The 17,633-nt window shown below is 41.8% G+C and overlaps 1 long non-coding RNA gene across 1 annotated transcript in view; it reads right to left on the bottom strand.

The window, feature by feature from the left end:
* Positions 1-9,571: 9,571 nt before the first annotated feature.
* LOC121824115 (uncharacterized) overlaps positions 9,572-17,633 on the bottom strand; it is a 44,272-nt gene continuing 36,210 nt past the window's right edge. The window contains exon 3 of the long non-coding RNA XR_013045981.1: positions 9,572-10,614. This is a non-coding gene — a long non-coding RNA (uncharacterized LOC121824115). The remainder of the gene's footprint in view (positions 10,615-17,633) is intronic.

The following is a 17,633-nucleotide window of genomic DNA, read 5'->3' as shown; positions in this document are numbered from 1 at the left end:
GACCTCCATTGGGAGAGATTGAAGAAATTGCTTGTAAGTAATTTTTCCTCATCGATCTGTTGTTTATCTCATGCTCACGTAGAAAACTGAACCTCAACTTTATTCCCATAATAAACAACATGATCTTTTCTTTTTGGGTTTGTGTCTTGCTGGAACCACCATTCCATTACCGATGTATTCTTTTCACTCCGAAACTTAGGACCATCAGGGGACAGACAAATCACTCAAAAAGCACGTTACTTGGATGTTTCTAGAACTATGAGAATCCCTTCTTGTGTGTGCATGTGTGCATGTGTGTGTTGTGCACACGCACACACAGAGACACATACAGACACACAAAAAATATTGAGTTTAGCCCTGAAAACCCTATCTATAATATGATCAGTAGGAATGGAGACTCATTTAACCTACCAGAAATGATGAAAAGTCACTTTTAAAGTGTTGCTGCTATTTTGAACCATTCTTGGAATCATCACTAATAACTGTTGCCATGTGAAGGTTAAAGGTCAATGAGGAATCATCTTAAGTTGATGATACCAGAGGGCTGAGTTTGTCAACTTGTCTGGGCTACGTAGTGCTCAGATATTTGGTAAATGTTATTTTGTGTGTGTGAGAGAGGGGACATTCCTGGATAAGATTATTACCCTTGAACTGAATGACTGAGTCACCACATGTGGGTAAACCTAATTCAGTTGGCTAAAGGTGGGGATGGAACCAGAGGCTGACCCCCGCCCCCAAGTAACAGGGACCCCCTCCGGCTTGCCTTTGAATTAGGACATTGGAGTTTGTTTTGGGTTTTGCTTTCATTCTCACACTCAAACTCAAGCATGATTCTTTCTAGGTTTCTAGTCTCCCAGAATTCCTACTGCAATCACACCATCAGCTCATTCCAGAATTCTGATTCTAATTATACCTCAGCTCCTTGGATCTCCAGCTTGGTGACTCATCCTGCAGATCCTAGGACTTGCCCACCTGCTGAAGTACTGATTTGATTCTTTTAAATAATTCTCTTCTCATGTTCTTCTCTGGAGATCTATGGCTAATGCAGACGGTTTAGTTTCAGATGTGCATTTTTGGGAAACAGAGCCTCATTTTTAACATACAACATCCTTCTACACACACACAAATACATACATCCCCTAGATATAAGAATAAATGCTAGCCTTAGAGTCAAGAACTGTGTGGTCCATTAGCTAGGTGTAAAACAAAACAAAACAAGACAATAACAACAACAAAACCCTAAAAACCAACAAGAGAAAAACATTTGTAAGTGATCTCTCCTAACATCTGAGAAAAAATAACTAAAGCTGAAACAGGATATCATACTGCAAATGCATTGGTGTTTATTAGCATAGTGATTATTATTCTCAGTGTTAGTCATAGTTTTTGTGTCTTAGGTGCTATGGCTTGAAGGAGAAATAATAGAAACACTAAAACTATTTTTAAGAAATCACATATTTGGGGCTCAGTTGGGCTTGTCACCAAGCCTTACGTCCCAAGTGTAAGCCCTGGAAATTGCACCATGTGGGGAGAAGACCCACTCTTACAAGTTGTCCTCTGACTTCCACACATGTTCTGTGACACGCCCGCATGTGCACAAACTGGCACAGACAATAAGTAAGCAAGTGTAGAACAAGTATATACTTTCTCTAAAAATAAAGAGGAGAAATTTATTTAGTACATTTCAGGGAGCAGTAGACGTGGCAGGTATGGAAGAGCCCACTCCACTCCTTGGTCAGTATTTTAAGGGGAAGCAGCTGTTCATTGGTCGTCTTAGCTGTCTAGCCAAGGAACCAAGCCTGATCACCTAACACTCGCAGTATGCAGGTTTTCTTCAGCAGGTGTCATACGTCTCTGTTTAAGAACTAAATAAGCAATGCCAATAGATGTCAGGTGCTACGCTTTGCTCCTTGTGCCATTATGGAAAAAAAAAATGTGTTTGAAGCTATCAAGCAGAAGTGGGAGCTGAGAGATACCCATCACTTTCATGACACAATTCCTAGAAAGGCTCACAGAAATGTTGCACCTTTTGTTACAGTCTGCAGCATCATGTGCTGTGTCCGCTTTTGATGGCGAGGGACATAATGGGAAAGGAGCTGACAGGGCTAGGCTTCTTAAGGCCCATCACCAAGGGACTGTCTCTGACATCTGAGGGCATTTCTGACCCCCATGGTGGAACTGCCTCCACACCCAGGATATCCCATTTTCTCTGCTGACACTGCCTCTTAAATTTATGTCATGTGTCACAGATGTCTGCAAGAAGGTGGAGCAGAGCCATTAAGACTTGATGAGGGAGGCACTTCTAATACTCACATGCTGGGCAGCAGCTTAGACTCGGGGTCCTGTTTCCCCAAGAGGAGTGGTTTTGGTCAGGAACTGATTTCTTAGAGCCAACAAGAAAAACTGTAAGGTGCATTCTTTGGTTGACTTGTCTTGATGGTGGATAAATTGTTTACAATAGGATTACCTAGCTCCCAAGAGAGGGATGGCTAAGTGCATCGTCAATGGTGCCGCGACATCTTCCTCTGAGAGTCCACGACTTCCCTGTGGTAATGAATTTCATGGACTATTTCTTCTTCTTGTAAAAAATGTTTTATTTATCCTTTGAGAATTACATAGAATATATTATGATCATATTCTTTTCCCCCCTCAGCTCCTTCCAGATCTCCACCATCTCTGTATCCCAACTTCATGTTCGTTTTCTCCTTTAAAATGAGAAAAACAAAAACCAGGGCCTCTGATTTGTATTGGCCAACTACTCTTGAGCATCCTGCCCTAGAGTGTGGTTGCTATACCTGTTGTCACGCTATTGAAGGAATCTGAATTTCCGTCTCCCAGAAACTATCAATTATAAACAGCTTCTCGAGAATTTGTGCCCGCTTTTCCCCTGACTGCTTCCAAAAGGCTCAGCTCTCTCTCTCTCTCCCTCCTTCTCCTTCTATTTCATCCCCCTCCCCACCCCTCCCTTTCTCCCTCCCCCTCCTTCTCCCCTCTTTCTTTTTGCTGGCTTGCACACTTGTTCGATGCATGTTTGTGCATGCGTATGGATGTAGGCCAGAGGTCGACCTTGTTTTTGAGACGGTGCCTGTCACTTGCCTAGAGCTCACCCAGTGACTATGGTGGCTGGGCAGTGAGCCCCTCCTACCTATAGGCCTCCCAGGCAAGGAGATTGATTATGTGTGTTAACCGCAGTAATCTCAGGCTGTTTTACGTGATTTCTGGGGATCAAACTGAGGTTCTCAAACAATGCCACGTGTCTGCCTGAGCTATCTCCACAGCCCCCTATTCTCATTTTTCTCCGCTCCTTCAGTTGTGAAGGGTCAAACAGTATTTCCAGTAGAACAAGTTTAAGATCTCAATGAACAGCAAATTCCAGTCATTGTTTCTGTGGAATTTAACCTCTCCCTTTCACACAACTGTTTAGGTCTTCCGTTTCTTTCTGGGGCTGCCAGGCAAGGCTTATTCCTAAGAGGAGCCTTCCGGCTTTGTTGTAAGATAGAGCCTTGAGGAGAAATGTTCTCTGCTAAGTTCCTGGGCTAATGGCACCTCTGCTGGGATTCCTCTGGGATTGCCTCTGGCTTTTACAGTCAGGATCTCTTACTTCCTGTTCTGGGGCGGACAGCAGACGCAGCGAAGGAATGATGCTGGGAGGCGAGCCATCAGCCACCCTTGCCCTCCTCAGGGAGGGCTGGTGTCTTCTCTCTCCCTTCTGTTTTCTTCCTCCTGAGTAGACTCACTTTTAGCAGAACTCTGCCTTCTCTTGGGCTCACCCAACCCTCTAAGGCCCATACCCCTCGATAGTGAAGCTGGGGCCCATGCTCCACGGCCCATCTGATTTAGGGCATCTGTGGCTAACACGCCAATGCACTGCTTGCTGGCAGTGTTCAGCCAAAGGGAACTGGTGCACAAGATACTCCACAAGGAAAACACGAGGTGCGGAGTGTCAGGTCCAAAGGGCATCCCCGTCTCGAAAAAGGGGCAGGCCCGTTGGCTCATCCAAAATTGAGTCTAGGCCCAGCTTCACTTGGACTATGGGAGGATTTGGGGCAGTTAGATAAAAGCCAGCACTCCTGAGAAATGTGTGAAGCCTGTTGCTAATGGTCAAAAGGAGTCACCTTTTTAACCTCTGGCAAAAGGGACATATGACTCTCCAATTAACATATACCTGTGGCACCTATCCGAATATCAAAGTCCATGCTAGCCTCCGGGCTCCCTCAGTCCCAACTCATATGCACTCGCTGTACACTTCAAAACCCCCTTCCGACCCCTCACAAACTGCCCCTCTCCCAGATCTTGTAACTCATTCTACTTAAAACCTGGAGATTTTCATCATCTCGCTTCTCTCTGCTTTTCCAAGAAACAGCCTTGGCAGTTTGAAACCTTTCTTTTGCCGCCCACAGTGCAGCCATTTGGGTTTCTCTACAGCATCCCTGGAGTACACAGAGTAATGTGGGGGATTCTCTGCATCAGCAGCAGTAAAAGCCTCGTTTTATTACACAAGTTTTGAATCCCAAGTATGGTTGGAAGTAGAATATTAATGGTGGATTGCCATTCAACCTAACAACAGAACTCAAAGCAAAAACATTAAAATGGAAGGAGTGACAGGATTGTTTAAATTTTTTTAATGGAAATAAAAATAATTTGCCTTGTTGACCGTATCTTTTGCTCTACAAAAGCTTCTCAGTTTCAAGAGGTCCCATTGATTGATTGTTTGTCTCAGTGTCTGCGCTACTGGTGTTATATTTAGGAAGTGATCTCCTATGCCAAGGCGTTCAAGACTATTTCCTACTTTTTCTTCTAGCAGGTTCAGAGTAGCTGGATTTATGTTGAGGTCTTTGATCCACTTGGACTTAAGTTTTGTGCACGGTGACAGATATGGATCTATTTGCAGCCTTCTACACGCTGATATCCAGTTATGCCAGCACCATTTGTTGAAGATGCTTTCTTTTTTCCATTGTACACTTTTGGATCTAGAAAAAATCATCCTGAGTGAGGTAACCCAGACTCAGAAAGACAAATATGGTATGTACTCACTCATAGGAAGATGCTAGATGTGGAACAAGGATGACTAGACTGCTACTCACATCACCAGTGAGGCTACCTGGAAAACGGGACCCCAAAAAAAGACACGGAGAAATGGACAAGATCTACATGAATAGCCTGGTCATGAGTGGGAACAATGAAGGGCGACAGTCGAGGGAAAGAGTGGGAGATCCTAGCTGGATCAAGAAAAGAGAGGGAGAACAAGGAATAGGAGACCATGGTAAATGAAGACCACATGAGAAGGTGAGAAGGGGAGGAAGCAGAGAGCTAGGGAGGCCCACGGAGATCCACAAAGATACCCCCTCAAAAGACTGCTGGCAATGGTCGCGAGACGGCAGGAACTGACCTACTCTGGTGATGGGATGGCCAGACACCCAAATAGTGGTGCCATAAACCCCATCCAAGGACTGAGGAATCTGAATGCAGACATCCACGGCTGGGCCCCTGGTGGAGCACTGGGAGTCTAATTAGTGAGTAAGAAGAGGATTTATATGAGCGAGAATTGTTGAAGCCAAGGTTGGATAAAGCACCGGGACAAATAACCAAATGAATGGAAGCACAGGATCTATGAACCAAAGGCTGAGGGGCCCCCAACTGGATCAGGCCACCTGAACGGGTGAGACAGTCAGTTGGCTTGATCTGTTTGGGAGGCAGCTGTGCATTGGTGCCAGGTCCTGGGCTCGTTGCATGAGTTGGCTGTTTGAATCCTGGGACTTATGCAGGGACACTTGGCTCGGTCTGGGAGGGGGGAATGGACCTGCCTGGACTGAGTCTACCAGGTCAACCCCGGTCCTCGGGGGAGACCTTGATCTGGAGGAGGTGGGAATGGGGGGTGGGCTGGGGGGAGGGGTGGGCGAGAGGGGGAGAACAGGGGATTCTGTGGCTATTATGTTGAACTGAATGCTGTTGTAAAATAATAATAATAATAATAATAATAATAATAATAATAAAAAACCAAAAAAAAAATAATTTGCAATGAAAGATGGACTTTAAGACAAAAATTAGGTAGTAACAGAAGCTGAATATCCCCAAAGAACAAAGAAGCCACGCCCATGGGAAACACTAGCCTGGTGGGATTTTTAGGTGTGACCACTCTGAGAAGTTGCTTTAGTTTCTTTAGTGTGAACGAGGACTCCAATCCTCACATTTTTGGATTCTCATGTCCTCTCCAACTATTTTAGTGCTTCCTTTCCTTTCTTTCCTTCCTTCCTTCTTTCTTTCCTTCCTTCCTTCCTTTCTTCCCCCCTCTAACTCTCCTTCCCTCCCAACCTCCCTTCCTTCCTTCATTTCTTTCTTTCTTTTTCTTTCTTTTTTTTTTTTTGAGTCAGAGTCTCTTTATTATGTAGGCTAGGCTGTCCTGGAACTCATTATGTAGACCAGGCTGGCCTCAGACTCATAGAGATCACTCATCTCTGCCTCCTGATTGCTGGGATTAAAGGCATGGCACTACTACACCCAGCCCATTTTAATGTTTTCAAATACATAATACACTGTGATTTTAGCAAGCTAAGTGATACATAATGCCTGATGTTTACTAAGGAGAGAAAGTTCATGTAAGTAAACTAAAAACTAGAAGCTATGATTCTTCTGTGCTAGGTTGACTAATATATTCTAATAATTCTTCTAAAAAAACACTCCTTTTATTCTGTGCAGGTATGTATACTTTGAACTGCTAAGGAAAAGCTTGTTCATGTTAGACTCAGAAATCACTTCTTCCAGGAGACTATAATGTGAGTGTGGTTCGTGTTTCAATATGGCGATTACATGTCTTCATGTTAGACTTGGAAATCTCCTCTCCCAGGAGACCGTGATGGGCATGGTTCTCGATTGAATGTGGTGATTAAATGTCACTCGATTCCTCCTTTCAATTCCCTATGCTTTACATTTTTCTATCACAACATAAATATTTTCTATTATGTCCAGAATAAAATCTTGCTTTCTATTCAAACACTTTCTGGCCACCTTTTAAGAACATATGTCAATAAAGATAAGAAAGTGGAAGTCAATTTCTGGCTTTATATTAACACACATCTTTTAAAATCCTTGCTACAGGTGAGCTCTTTTATGTGCCCAGGTCCTTCCTATCCTATTGGTCCATGGTTCATTTCACCCTAAGAATTTCTTCTCTGGAGCTGAAATGTCCTTGGACACCTTCTGAAACCTGTAAAAGTGCTGGGCTTGATCAGACAAAGAAGCTTTTTAAAAGAGAGTGTGTGTGTTTGTTGGCAGTGAAGATTGATGGTGCCTGTCAAGCCACAGGGCAATCTGAGGCACAGACGTTTCCTTTCCAGTCAGAAAGTTCTTAAAGTCCTTAGGAATTAAATCTTGTCAGGCGAGAGAGATTTGGCTAAGCAATCTTTAGAGACCCAGAGGGACTCCCTGTCCTTCGCTTTTAAGACTCTCTTTGGAGACAGCTATGACTCAAGTATCTACTTCCTGTCACCATTCTCATTTGCCTGCTGCTGCACCCTGGCTTCTGCCCACAGAGTTGCTCTGCTGGGCAGACTGTCTAGGCTGTTGTCCTCAGGAACACCATTCCCGAGCCTGTCTATCAGTACCTAGATTCCCCCAGAGACAGCTTTATCATATACAGCCGAATTTCTACTTCATGCTTCAGTGGCTTTTAGCAAGTACCTATGCCTCAGCCAGACTCAATCAAAGCCAGTGAGACCCGGACATAGAACCTTCCTGCCCCTCTCTACTGGAATGGCCTTCCCAGGAAGCTTGGTCTGATCACCCTTACCAGTTCTGTTCTGCAGTGGCTATCTCAGAAGCCCAAGGCACTGCCCTCACATGAAGCTATTATTAGGTCCAGAGCTGTGCCAAGTACAATATACGGAGAAAGGCCAAGAGCAGTTAAGGCGCTTCACTGCACAGGCCCTTGGAGCCTACCGAGTATTTTCATTTCCTGTTTCTTTCTGGGTCCTCACAAAAATTGTGTGTTAGATGCACCACCCCTATCCCTACCCCGTCCGCACCCATCACCACCCCACGCCACCCCACCTCTATCTCCACCCCATCCCCACCCCATCCCCACCACACCACACCCTCTCCCCACCTCATTCCCACCCCATCCCCACCCCACCTCACCCCTATCTCCTCCCCATCCGCACCACACCACACCCCATCCCCACCTCACTACAGGAACATTTGAGCTAATAAGGATTCAGGAGTGGCAGATTTCAAACCTGCATCTTCAGACTGTATTTTTCCCCCCCACAAGGAGACAAGTTTTACTTTGTTTTCTTTACTATCCCTTAATTCTCTTAAGTGCAGACTGTTTCTCAAAAGCTAAGACAAGTAAGTGGAGAGGAGGAGACTCATGGTAACTGATGGTGCTGAAGGTGAGTTTGGAGATACATTGTCTGTTCCTTTTAGAAGCATTCTGGGAGAACAGAATGAGGAAACGCTACATGAGAAAATCACTTGCCTGATATGGCCAGTCTTCTGGAGCAAAACACCCAAGACTTAGGCCAAGGAAGCGAGAGACTGCTATTCCTGACCACCACTGAGTAGGCAATCTTTCCTCAGCTGCTTCTGCCCCGCAGTGGGATGACCACAGCCCTGTCCCTCCTGTGAAAGCTGGCTCTGTTCTATGTGGTTTCCCCTGCCCTGTCCTGCCCTTCCCAGGCTTGTGAACAGTGCTAAAGAAAACAAATGACCCCATCTCCTGTTCGTGACCACACTCTACATGTCAGGTTGAAATAGAAAGTCTTAGCTTGTGTCTTGTCTGGGCAACCGGAACTATCTGTCTGCGGTATCCACACCCCTTTGAGACCATAGAGCAAGCCTAGTTCCTGCTTCCAATAGAAAGCTAGTTATCGGATTCAGCGAATATCAGAACCTTAAGCTTGTTGGGTGAATTCTAGGTAGCATCAGCAAGTATTCCAGAAGCCGTGTCTGTCTGTGGGCTTATTGGCGGAGTAGTGAGAAAACGTGGAAAAACCTGATCAGTTTTCAGAAGAGATCACTTGCAGAGACTCACACTTAGAAATAAAATTTAAATTATTGGAAATGTGTAGTTCTCTCTGTGGCCCTGAGCAGTACCGGCATTTCCCCAGGAACTGTTGTGAAGACAGAGCTCACAGGGCTGTGATTTTATTTGGCTGCTGTTTGAGCCACATTGCCGTGGGCTGTTTAAGACCTGAAGTGTGCCAGGGTCAGTTCTGATAACCACATTCTCCTTTCAAAGGAGAATGGTTTAATTCTATTTGAGAAAAAGGAGAAATCAAGAGCAAATAAAGACATTCCAGGAGAGTTCGCTCTGACCTTTGCCTTGCCGCATTACGTGTGTAGATTCCTACAGTCTGAAATCACCAAGTTTTAACTTATCTAAATGATTGTTTTTACTTGTTGTATTTCTTACCTCACATTTACTTCCTGAGAGCAGAAATACCATTTTACACTAAAGATATGAGAGACGACAATCAATTTCAGATAGTATCTTTATCCACTTCATTTGTTACATTAAAAAGACCTACTCTTCTCATAAACGAGTTGGAATAGAAACATGGGTGTCCCCGAGAGTCCATTTCCAGTGTTGGTCACTGTCAGGTGGTCACTCATTTAAGTCCACTCATTCAGAGCATATCAATTGATAGGCAATATGTCAGGCACCTCATTAAGTGTTGTGACTAATAAAAAAATGCAACAATACTCTTCTTGCCTCAAGGAGTTTATTATCTAGGAAGAACAATAGCACACCGCACTGAAACTACTCCCCCAAATGGGTTACTCCTCCACCATGAAAACAGCCACTAAGTTCTTGGGCATATTTACCAATGACAAAGAAGTTTGGCACACACACTTGGGTAGAGTAAAGCATATTACACAGTGTATCAGCACCCTCTCTCAAAGTTGTCAGCCTTCGTCTGTTCCCTAAGATAACGTGACAGCCTCTGTGGGCACAGTTAGAAAGCTCTTCACACGGCATCATTGGGTACGTCTTCCAGGTCACCATACCATGCCATCTTTTGTCACATGATTTACTGACCTCCTATGGGCCTCCATAAGGAAAGGGGTGAGGGGGGACGGGAACACATAATGAGTTAAGTTTTCATTTCTAAGCCTTTAAACGAGGCCTGGAATCTTCTGAGAACCTGGGGTATACTCGCTAATACTCGGCAGGCAAAAATCCCACGTTGTCAGCAGAACGTTGATGGGATCCAAATACACATGAGTCATCTAATTTCAGCTTTCTGAAGGTGGGGCTTGAGAAACTGGAAAAGAAGCTTCGCTCATGGGGCAAAGTGGGACACCCCCAGCCTGTGGGACAGAGGGCTCATTAGTGGCTCTCCCAGATTGCAGTTACAGAGACCACCATCAGTGAATCTGCCACAGTCCTGTGGAGGATTTCCTCTTGCTGCTCTGTCTTCTGATGCTGTGGGAAACAGCCTCCTTCTGTGAATCCTGCAGTCTCAGACAGATCAAAGATCTCCAGAGGTGGAGGTGCAGGACAGTTTCATTGCTCCAGGCTGATTATTCATTCACTGGAGATTCCACCCAGGGCAGTTGCAGAGCCGGTTTGCTGGCTGCCTGGTGGAGACTTTTAAAGGGACATCGCTCCATTTCCTAAAAGAGAATTGTATGAAAACGGTGCTTGAAGAGGGCAGTGAACAAATAAGCTACTCTATAGTGAAGTGGACAGGACTTCTGATTGTCACCCTTGAGGAATGAAAGGATGGACAAGACATCGTTTTTCATCAAACAGCTGGTTTCAAGGGCAGATTTCAATGCTCTTACAGGTGGTGTTTTTAAGCTGCGAGTGGCTGGAGATAAGTTGGAAATATGCCAGGTATTGCTGTGGGAAAATCATGATAAAACATTACTCAATGAAGCCCAGTTTAGAGACTACACATGTGTGTACACACACACCATGAACAACCGTGCTTCTAAAGCCCAAAGGGCAGTGTGTGCTTGATTCCTTGCTTATTATTATTTTTTTCTTCAGTGAAATTTGCTTAGACAAAAAAAAAAAAAAAAAAAAAAAAAGTTAAGAAAGGAATTCTTTTTTGTTTTTTTTTTTTTGAGACCGTTTTTTTTCTCTGTGTAGCTTTGAAGCCTGTCCTGGAACTCACTCTGTAGACCAGGCCGGCCTCGAACTAAAAGAGATCCTCCTGCCTCTGCCTCCTGAGTGCTGGGATTAAAGGCATGTGCCACTACTACTTGGCAAGAAAGGAATTCTTTTATAACTGTCCTTTTAACTTGGATTCCTGGATCCTTGATTTGGGAGAGATTCAGTGTTGTCCATCCATCTTCTCCCTGGATCTTAACGGGAGAGTTGAAAATGTTCTTTTAAAGATGGTGAAATTATGGTCTGATTCAGTGTGCCTACCCAACTACATGGGAGACCAAGGCAAGAGGATCACTTGAGACCAGGAATTAAAAAACAAATTGGCCAACAAAGCAAGACCTCCTCCTCCTCCTCCTTAACAAACCACCAACTTGTTAATAATTAATTGTTTGGTCTGGTTTGAAGACACTTGGTTTAGCTACTTACAGGCAGAATAGCATGGGATGCTTCCTCTATGAGTCTCCATAGTTCAAGCTCTCTCTCTCTCTCTCTCTCTCTCTCTCTCTCTCTCTCTCTCTCTCTCTCTCTCTCTCTCTCTGTGTGTGTGTGTGTGTGTGTCTTCCTCTGTGTTCATATATGTTCATGTATGTTTGTATACATGTGTGCATGCATGTGGAGGCCAGACTTCAGCATTAAGTGGCTTCTTCAGTCACTGTTTCACACTATTTTTTAAGACAGGGTTTCTCACTGAGCCTGGAGCTGAGTGATTCAGCTGATTGACAGGCTACCTAGCCTGCCCCACAGCTTTTTACATGGGTCTTAGAGACCAAACTCACATCTTCATGGCACTTTACTGGCAGCTATCCTTCCAGACCCTAAAACGCATGCATTTTATTTTCTTATAAATAAAGATAAATAGCAAGAGATAAATAAAGATAAATAGCAAGAGATCATCTTTGGCATAATCATGATCATCATCGTCATCATCATGCTTGAGAAAGGAGGTTTCCAGTCAGCTGTTAAATGCATTTTTGATTACATTAAAACAAAAGCAAAAACAAAAATGTTTTTTTTTTTTTTTTGCAATGAAAAGGATCTGAAGTTGGATTTAGTGTGTGCATATTCTGCTTTTCTGTTGATGACATAGGCTTTATAAATGTCTATTCTATCAGATATGTAAAGTCTATAGTAGAATGATTTGTGTGGTCTGATGAGGATTTCAACGCTTCCTATTAAAACACTACTAATTTAGGGTTAAGTTTTAGAAGCAAATGTCTTTATTGTGTTCAAATGTGGTCAGATTCAGGTAGAATGATGAAGAACATGTGATCTCACACCTACTATGTGATCACTACTGTACTTCACATTCAGGTAGAACGATGAATAACATGTGATCTCACACTACTGCACTTCACATTCAGGTAGAACGATGAATAACAAGTGATCTCACACCTACTATGTGATCTCACACTACTGCACTTTACATAAAAATCATCCCATTTAGTTGTTAGAAGAAACCTGAGTTGTAGTTCTGTCCATGTTCATAGATGAAGAATCGACGATGTAGAGAAACTTCCTAGTTAGCACTAGGTGGGGCAAAAAATGGCCACGTTCAAATCTTGGGTCTGTCAGATTGTTCTAACAGTTCCCAATGTGCTTGTCTTTTAATATTTTTATTACACTCATTCACATACAGTTATTCAGAGGTTGTTTTTTTTTTCTTTTGAATATAGCATATTAGTTTCCCCACAAGAGGAATAATCTGGGGAAAAGGAAGAAGGTGGTCAACTGTAAGTAGGAGAGGGGAGGACAGAAATGAGACACCATGGCTGTGGTTCTAAAGGGAGGATAGAGTGTCCTATAAGAAGCACCTGGCGATGGTACGACTTGTATGGCCTTGCCCTTGTGCTCGTTAGTTTCTTTTGTTATCTTTACTGAAAGACTCTTCCAGAGCTTGAAATCGATTAACTACCACCCATGCAGCATTTGACCCTCCTTTGTTGTAAAGGGTTAGAGAGATTTCATGGAATCATACAATTTTTTTATGTTCATCTGAAACATCTTATTCCATCGACTTTATCAGTAAGAGATGATCTTTCCTCCTTATGAATTATCTGAATGGCATTAAGATTGCTCTGAAGAGTTATTGTTTTATCCATTAAGTATTCATATTTATTATCAATAGAATTAAATCCAGTTGTCCAGTTATGATTAATGGACTGAAGTTCTTGTGGTCAGTTAGCAGATTCCATAGAAAGACTTCATCTATTTAAGTCATTATTACCAGTCGGTAAAGCCTGAAGTTCTTGTGGTCAGTTAGCAGATTCCATAGAAAGAATCCATCTATTTACACCATTATTACCAGTCTGTGAAGCCTGACATTCTGGTGGCACATTAGCAGATTCTAGAAAGAATCCATTTAAATTCTCGTTGCCAGTTTGCAAAGCCTGAAGTTCTTGTGGTGTATTTTCAGATTCCGTGGAAAGAATCCTTTTATTTAAATCTTCATTATAACCTTATAAGGCCTATAACAGTCCCGTTAACATCTCATTTTTTGCTGTTATTATTAAGCCAATTTTTCAATAATGTGATGTGAAACACTATGCTGATAGCCATTATAGTGAGCATTGTATACATCCCAGGAAGGTCATATATGTCCTGTAAAATTTCATTCACAGCACAAACAAAAAAATGTTTTTAAATTCCTGAGATGTGATATTGTCTGACATTTTTTAAAGAAATATTCAAAATTTGTAAAGAAAATTTTTATTGATTTATTTAGTAATCAGCTTAAGGTGTAAAGTTATCAAGTAATTTTTCCTTAGATGAAATCCTTAAGAGCTGGTGTCCTGGTTCTCATGACAGTTGGATGTGTTTCAATTTGCAGAATTTGGAAGATTAAAATATGTATACTATATTTTTGACACTTATTCAGGTTTTCAATGGGCAACTCCTGTGAGTTCTGAAAAGGCTGATTCTGTATTTACACATCTATTGGAAGTTATGGCCATCATAGGAATACCTGTACAAATTAAGACCGACAATGCTCCAGTATATGTCTCCAATAAAATGAGACAGTTTTTTGCTTATTACAATATAAAGCATGTTACAAGTGTACCACATAATCCCACAGGCCAAGCAGTCATAGAGAAGATCTAATCAAACTTTAAAGGATATGCTGAATAAACAGAAAGAGGTAACAATACTCCCTAGAAATAGATTGCATAGTGTTTTATTGACCTTGAATTTTCTCAATGCTGATGAGAAAGGGACAGCAGCTGTGGAAAGACATTGGACAACAGAAAAAATTCCTGAGCTAAACCTCAGAATAGAAACTGGGATACAGCCTACATTGGGGAAGGAGTTTTGCTTTTATTTCTTTAGGCGAAGAAAAGCTATGGATACCAACAAAATTAATAAAAATTTGATTCAAATAGGAGAAACCTTGATGAAGAGAAATAATAGCTTATTCACCAATGTGACATCTCTAAAAGTTGTAAGAAAAACTCATCAAACAAGGATCAGGGCAGGGTTCTGCTTTTTGTCTTTACAAGATAATAGAAGTACCCATCTTTCATAAATCATAAATCCTTGGACACCTAGACATCTACAGCAGAAAAGAAAGACCCATTGGTACCAATATACACTACAGGGTAATATCTCACTGCCTAACATCATTATCTCTCTAAATCTAGAATAGTTGTGGTCCCAATTCAATTATAAATCAAGCTGGCTTTGGAGTTGGAATGTGGCTCTCTCCCTCTTTAAATCCAAGCATATTGCTAAAAGAAAAATTAGGAGATTCTGTCCTATATTAGAAGAGCCAACTGGTGTGAGACAGAAGAAAACCAGTAATCCAGGGATTGTGGTGTCAAGATTCTATTTATTTCCATGCTTGTCCTTGTTTTTGGAGAATCCTTTTTCTATCCAGAATAAACCCAAACTTTCCATTTTGATATTAATAATGTTAAAGTTTTCCACAGTAAAAAATAAGTCTTTCCAATAACTATCTCTGAAGTCTCCAGAAGGAAGATGAGGCCCCACACAATGACTCTACCCAGTCCAGAATGAGGCTATTGCACCCATGATCATTACTCAATGATTTACCTTGAACTGAAAACTTTCCAGTACAGTTCCAAAAAGAGGTGGTCCATCATACTACACTTCTAGCCAGAATCTTAGACAACCCTACCCATTACTCTGAGACTGGCTAGAGAATTTACAGCTAGTCCTATTGAGACCTAACTATATGAGCTTCCTTACAGGACCCCACAGAGATACTGTTGCCCCCTAAAGAGCAGGAAGTACTTCTAAAATATCAATGCCTCCTCTCCCAAAGCTTTCATTTTTCTCTGGGTTATGGATAATGGTTATAGGGTTGGGGGTAGAACAATAAAAATTAGACTCAGTATTCTCCTTAAGAAAAGAAAAAAGGGAATTAATATAGGATATTAAGGATATTAAGGTATAGGATATTAAGGTAGATTATTTTGTATACTAGTAAACTAGTAAAATATCAGCCTTAGATAATTTACACTGTTATGGATTCTTGTACATTGATACAAATGTAAACTATTTTATATTGCTATTTAAGATAATTTGTATAGTGATACAAATACAAAACTATATTTGTTGTATTGTACATATATTTCTACTTCTATTTGAAATATCTTATATATTGATACAAATGTAAAATTAGATTTGTCTTACTGTATGTATGTTCTATCTCTGTTTAGGATATTTTGTATGTTGATACATATTAAGGATTGTTGTCATATTGCATATTGCAGTGTACATTTCTACCTCTGTTTAAGATATTTTGTATATTATCACAATTTTGAGATCATCTGCTCACAGACTGTTTACCTTGTTTAAATGAAGCCTTAGTCTTTAGATTATTTAGGTAGATAAGACTTACAGATTTATAGTCACCCATGCTTATCATTTCTATAGTCATGTTAGTTAGGAAGTCCAGATTTACAGATATATAAGTCAGATGGATAGATCATCTTCAAACACTTCATAGACCTAGAATATATGGTATTTAAATGTTTTGATAACTTAGAATTCTGTTGATGTAAGACATGATTGCTCCTTGCAATACCAATCTGATCCCAAGAGAATGTTAGGCTTCTAAGACACTCTGTTTGAAAGTTTGTCTTCTTTTTGGCACAAAATGGCCTGCTGTGCAAAGAACTGCCCTTGTCTTGACTGCTGACAGTACTAATTCTGTCCTTTCTGGACAAGTAGGACACAAGGAAAAGTGATTACTAAACTCTGCTAAGACAGGGTAAGATGGTCTTTCAAAATCCCTGCTTCTGAAAATGGTCTGTTAGATATTCTAGGCCTGTAGCCAAATTGGATGCCCCAAATGGTGCTGAGACACTTCAGGTAACTGTCCAGGCTGCCAGCTGTCTCTGTCTATTCTCGCAAGATTTTTGAAAATTGCTTGTGTGCATTTCCTGTTTTCTCAGATATTATTATTTTCCTTCTCAGTTCTTTGATGGGGTTGAAGACTAATAGGTACAGTTATAATCTTCTCGTATCTTAGCTAGAACATATTAAGTACTGCATTCAGGCTCTTCAGGATAGGACAGCTTTTGGAATAATCTCTGTAACTTGCCATTTACCTATGTTCTGAAAATCTCTGAATTTTAGTATGTGTTTCTAGTTTGATGTTGTTCTTGTTGGTTGTAGTTCCGTTTTTATTTAGGTCATTATCCTTTATTTCTCCTAGACAATACTTGATAATCATTCCTACTGTATATAGTCTTGTGTGGGTTAGAACTTTTTTATTTAGACAAAAGGGGGAGATGTAATGGATATGTGTTCTAGCTATGACCTTGAAGCACCACCTTTAGTGAGGTAGCAGGTAACTGTTATACCTGCCTATGACCTTGAAGTACATGCCCCTGGGGCATGGCTGCTTGGGACCCTTAAGACCTGGGATGCATGTACATGCGCTCTCTTCTCTCCCTTGTGAGACTTGGATGCTGGGATGATCTCAGGAGGAAGAACAGTGTGGGACTGTGCCTCACCCTTCCAGGACACTGCAACAATTCCTCTGTTCTGTCTAGTGAGTTTTCCTTACCTAATAAATTCCTTTGCCCTTAAAGCAGCCTCCATGGATTTCTCACATTATCTGGCACCCAACATGGGATACCAACATGTAGCTGGAAGTTTTTCTGTGTCCTGTGCAGCCCTGAGGTCCTGCAGCTGCTTATAGAATAATCACTCAGAGGCTTATATTAATAATGAACTGTATGGCCTATGGCAGGCTTCTTGATAGCTAGCTCTTTCATCTTAAATTAACCCATTTCTATTAATCTATATATCACCACGTGTTCTGTGGCTTTACCTGCATCCTATTACATGTTACTCCTTGGATGGTGGTTTGGCGTCTCCCCTTACTCTCCTTTCTCCTTTCAGGGTCTCTCTCTTGGATTTTCCTGCTTGGCTCCATCATGCCCTGCCATAGACCAATGCAGCTTTATTTATCAACCAATCAGAGCAACACATATTCACAGCATACAGAAAGACATATCTCACACCAGTGCTCAGTTGCTTGGGGTAGCTG

Source organism: Peromyscus maniculatus, chromosome 19, assembly GCF_049852395.1.
Source record: "Peromyscus maniculatus bairdii isolate BWxNUB_F1_BW_parent chromosome 19, HU_Pman_BW_mat_3.1, whole genome shotgun sequence".
Classification (NCBI taxonomy): domain Eukaryota; kingdom Metazoa; phylum Chordata; class Mammalia; order Rodentia; family Cricetidae; genus Peromyscus; species Peromyscus maniculatus.
This window is presented reverse-complemented; position numbering and strand designations above follow the sequence as displayed.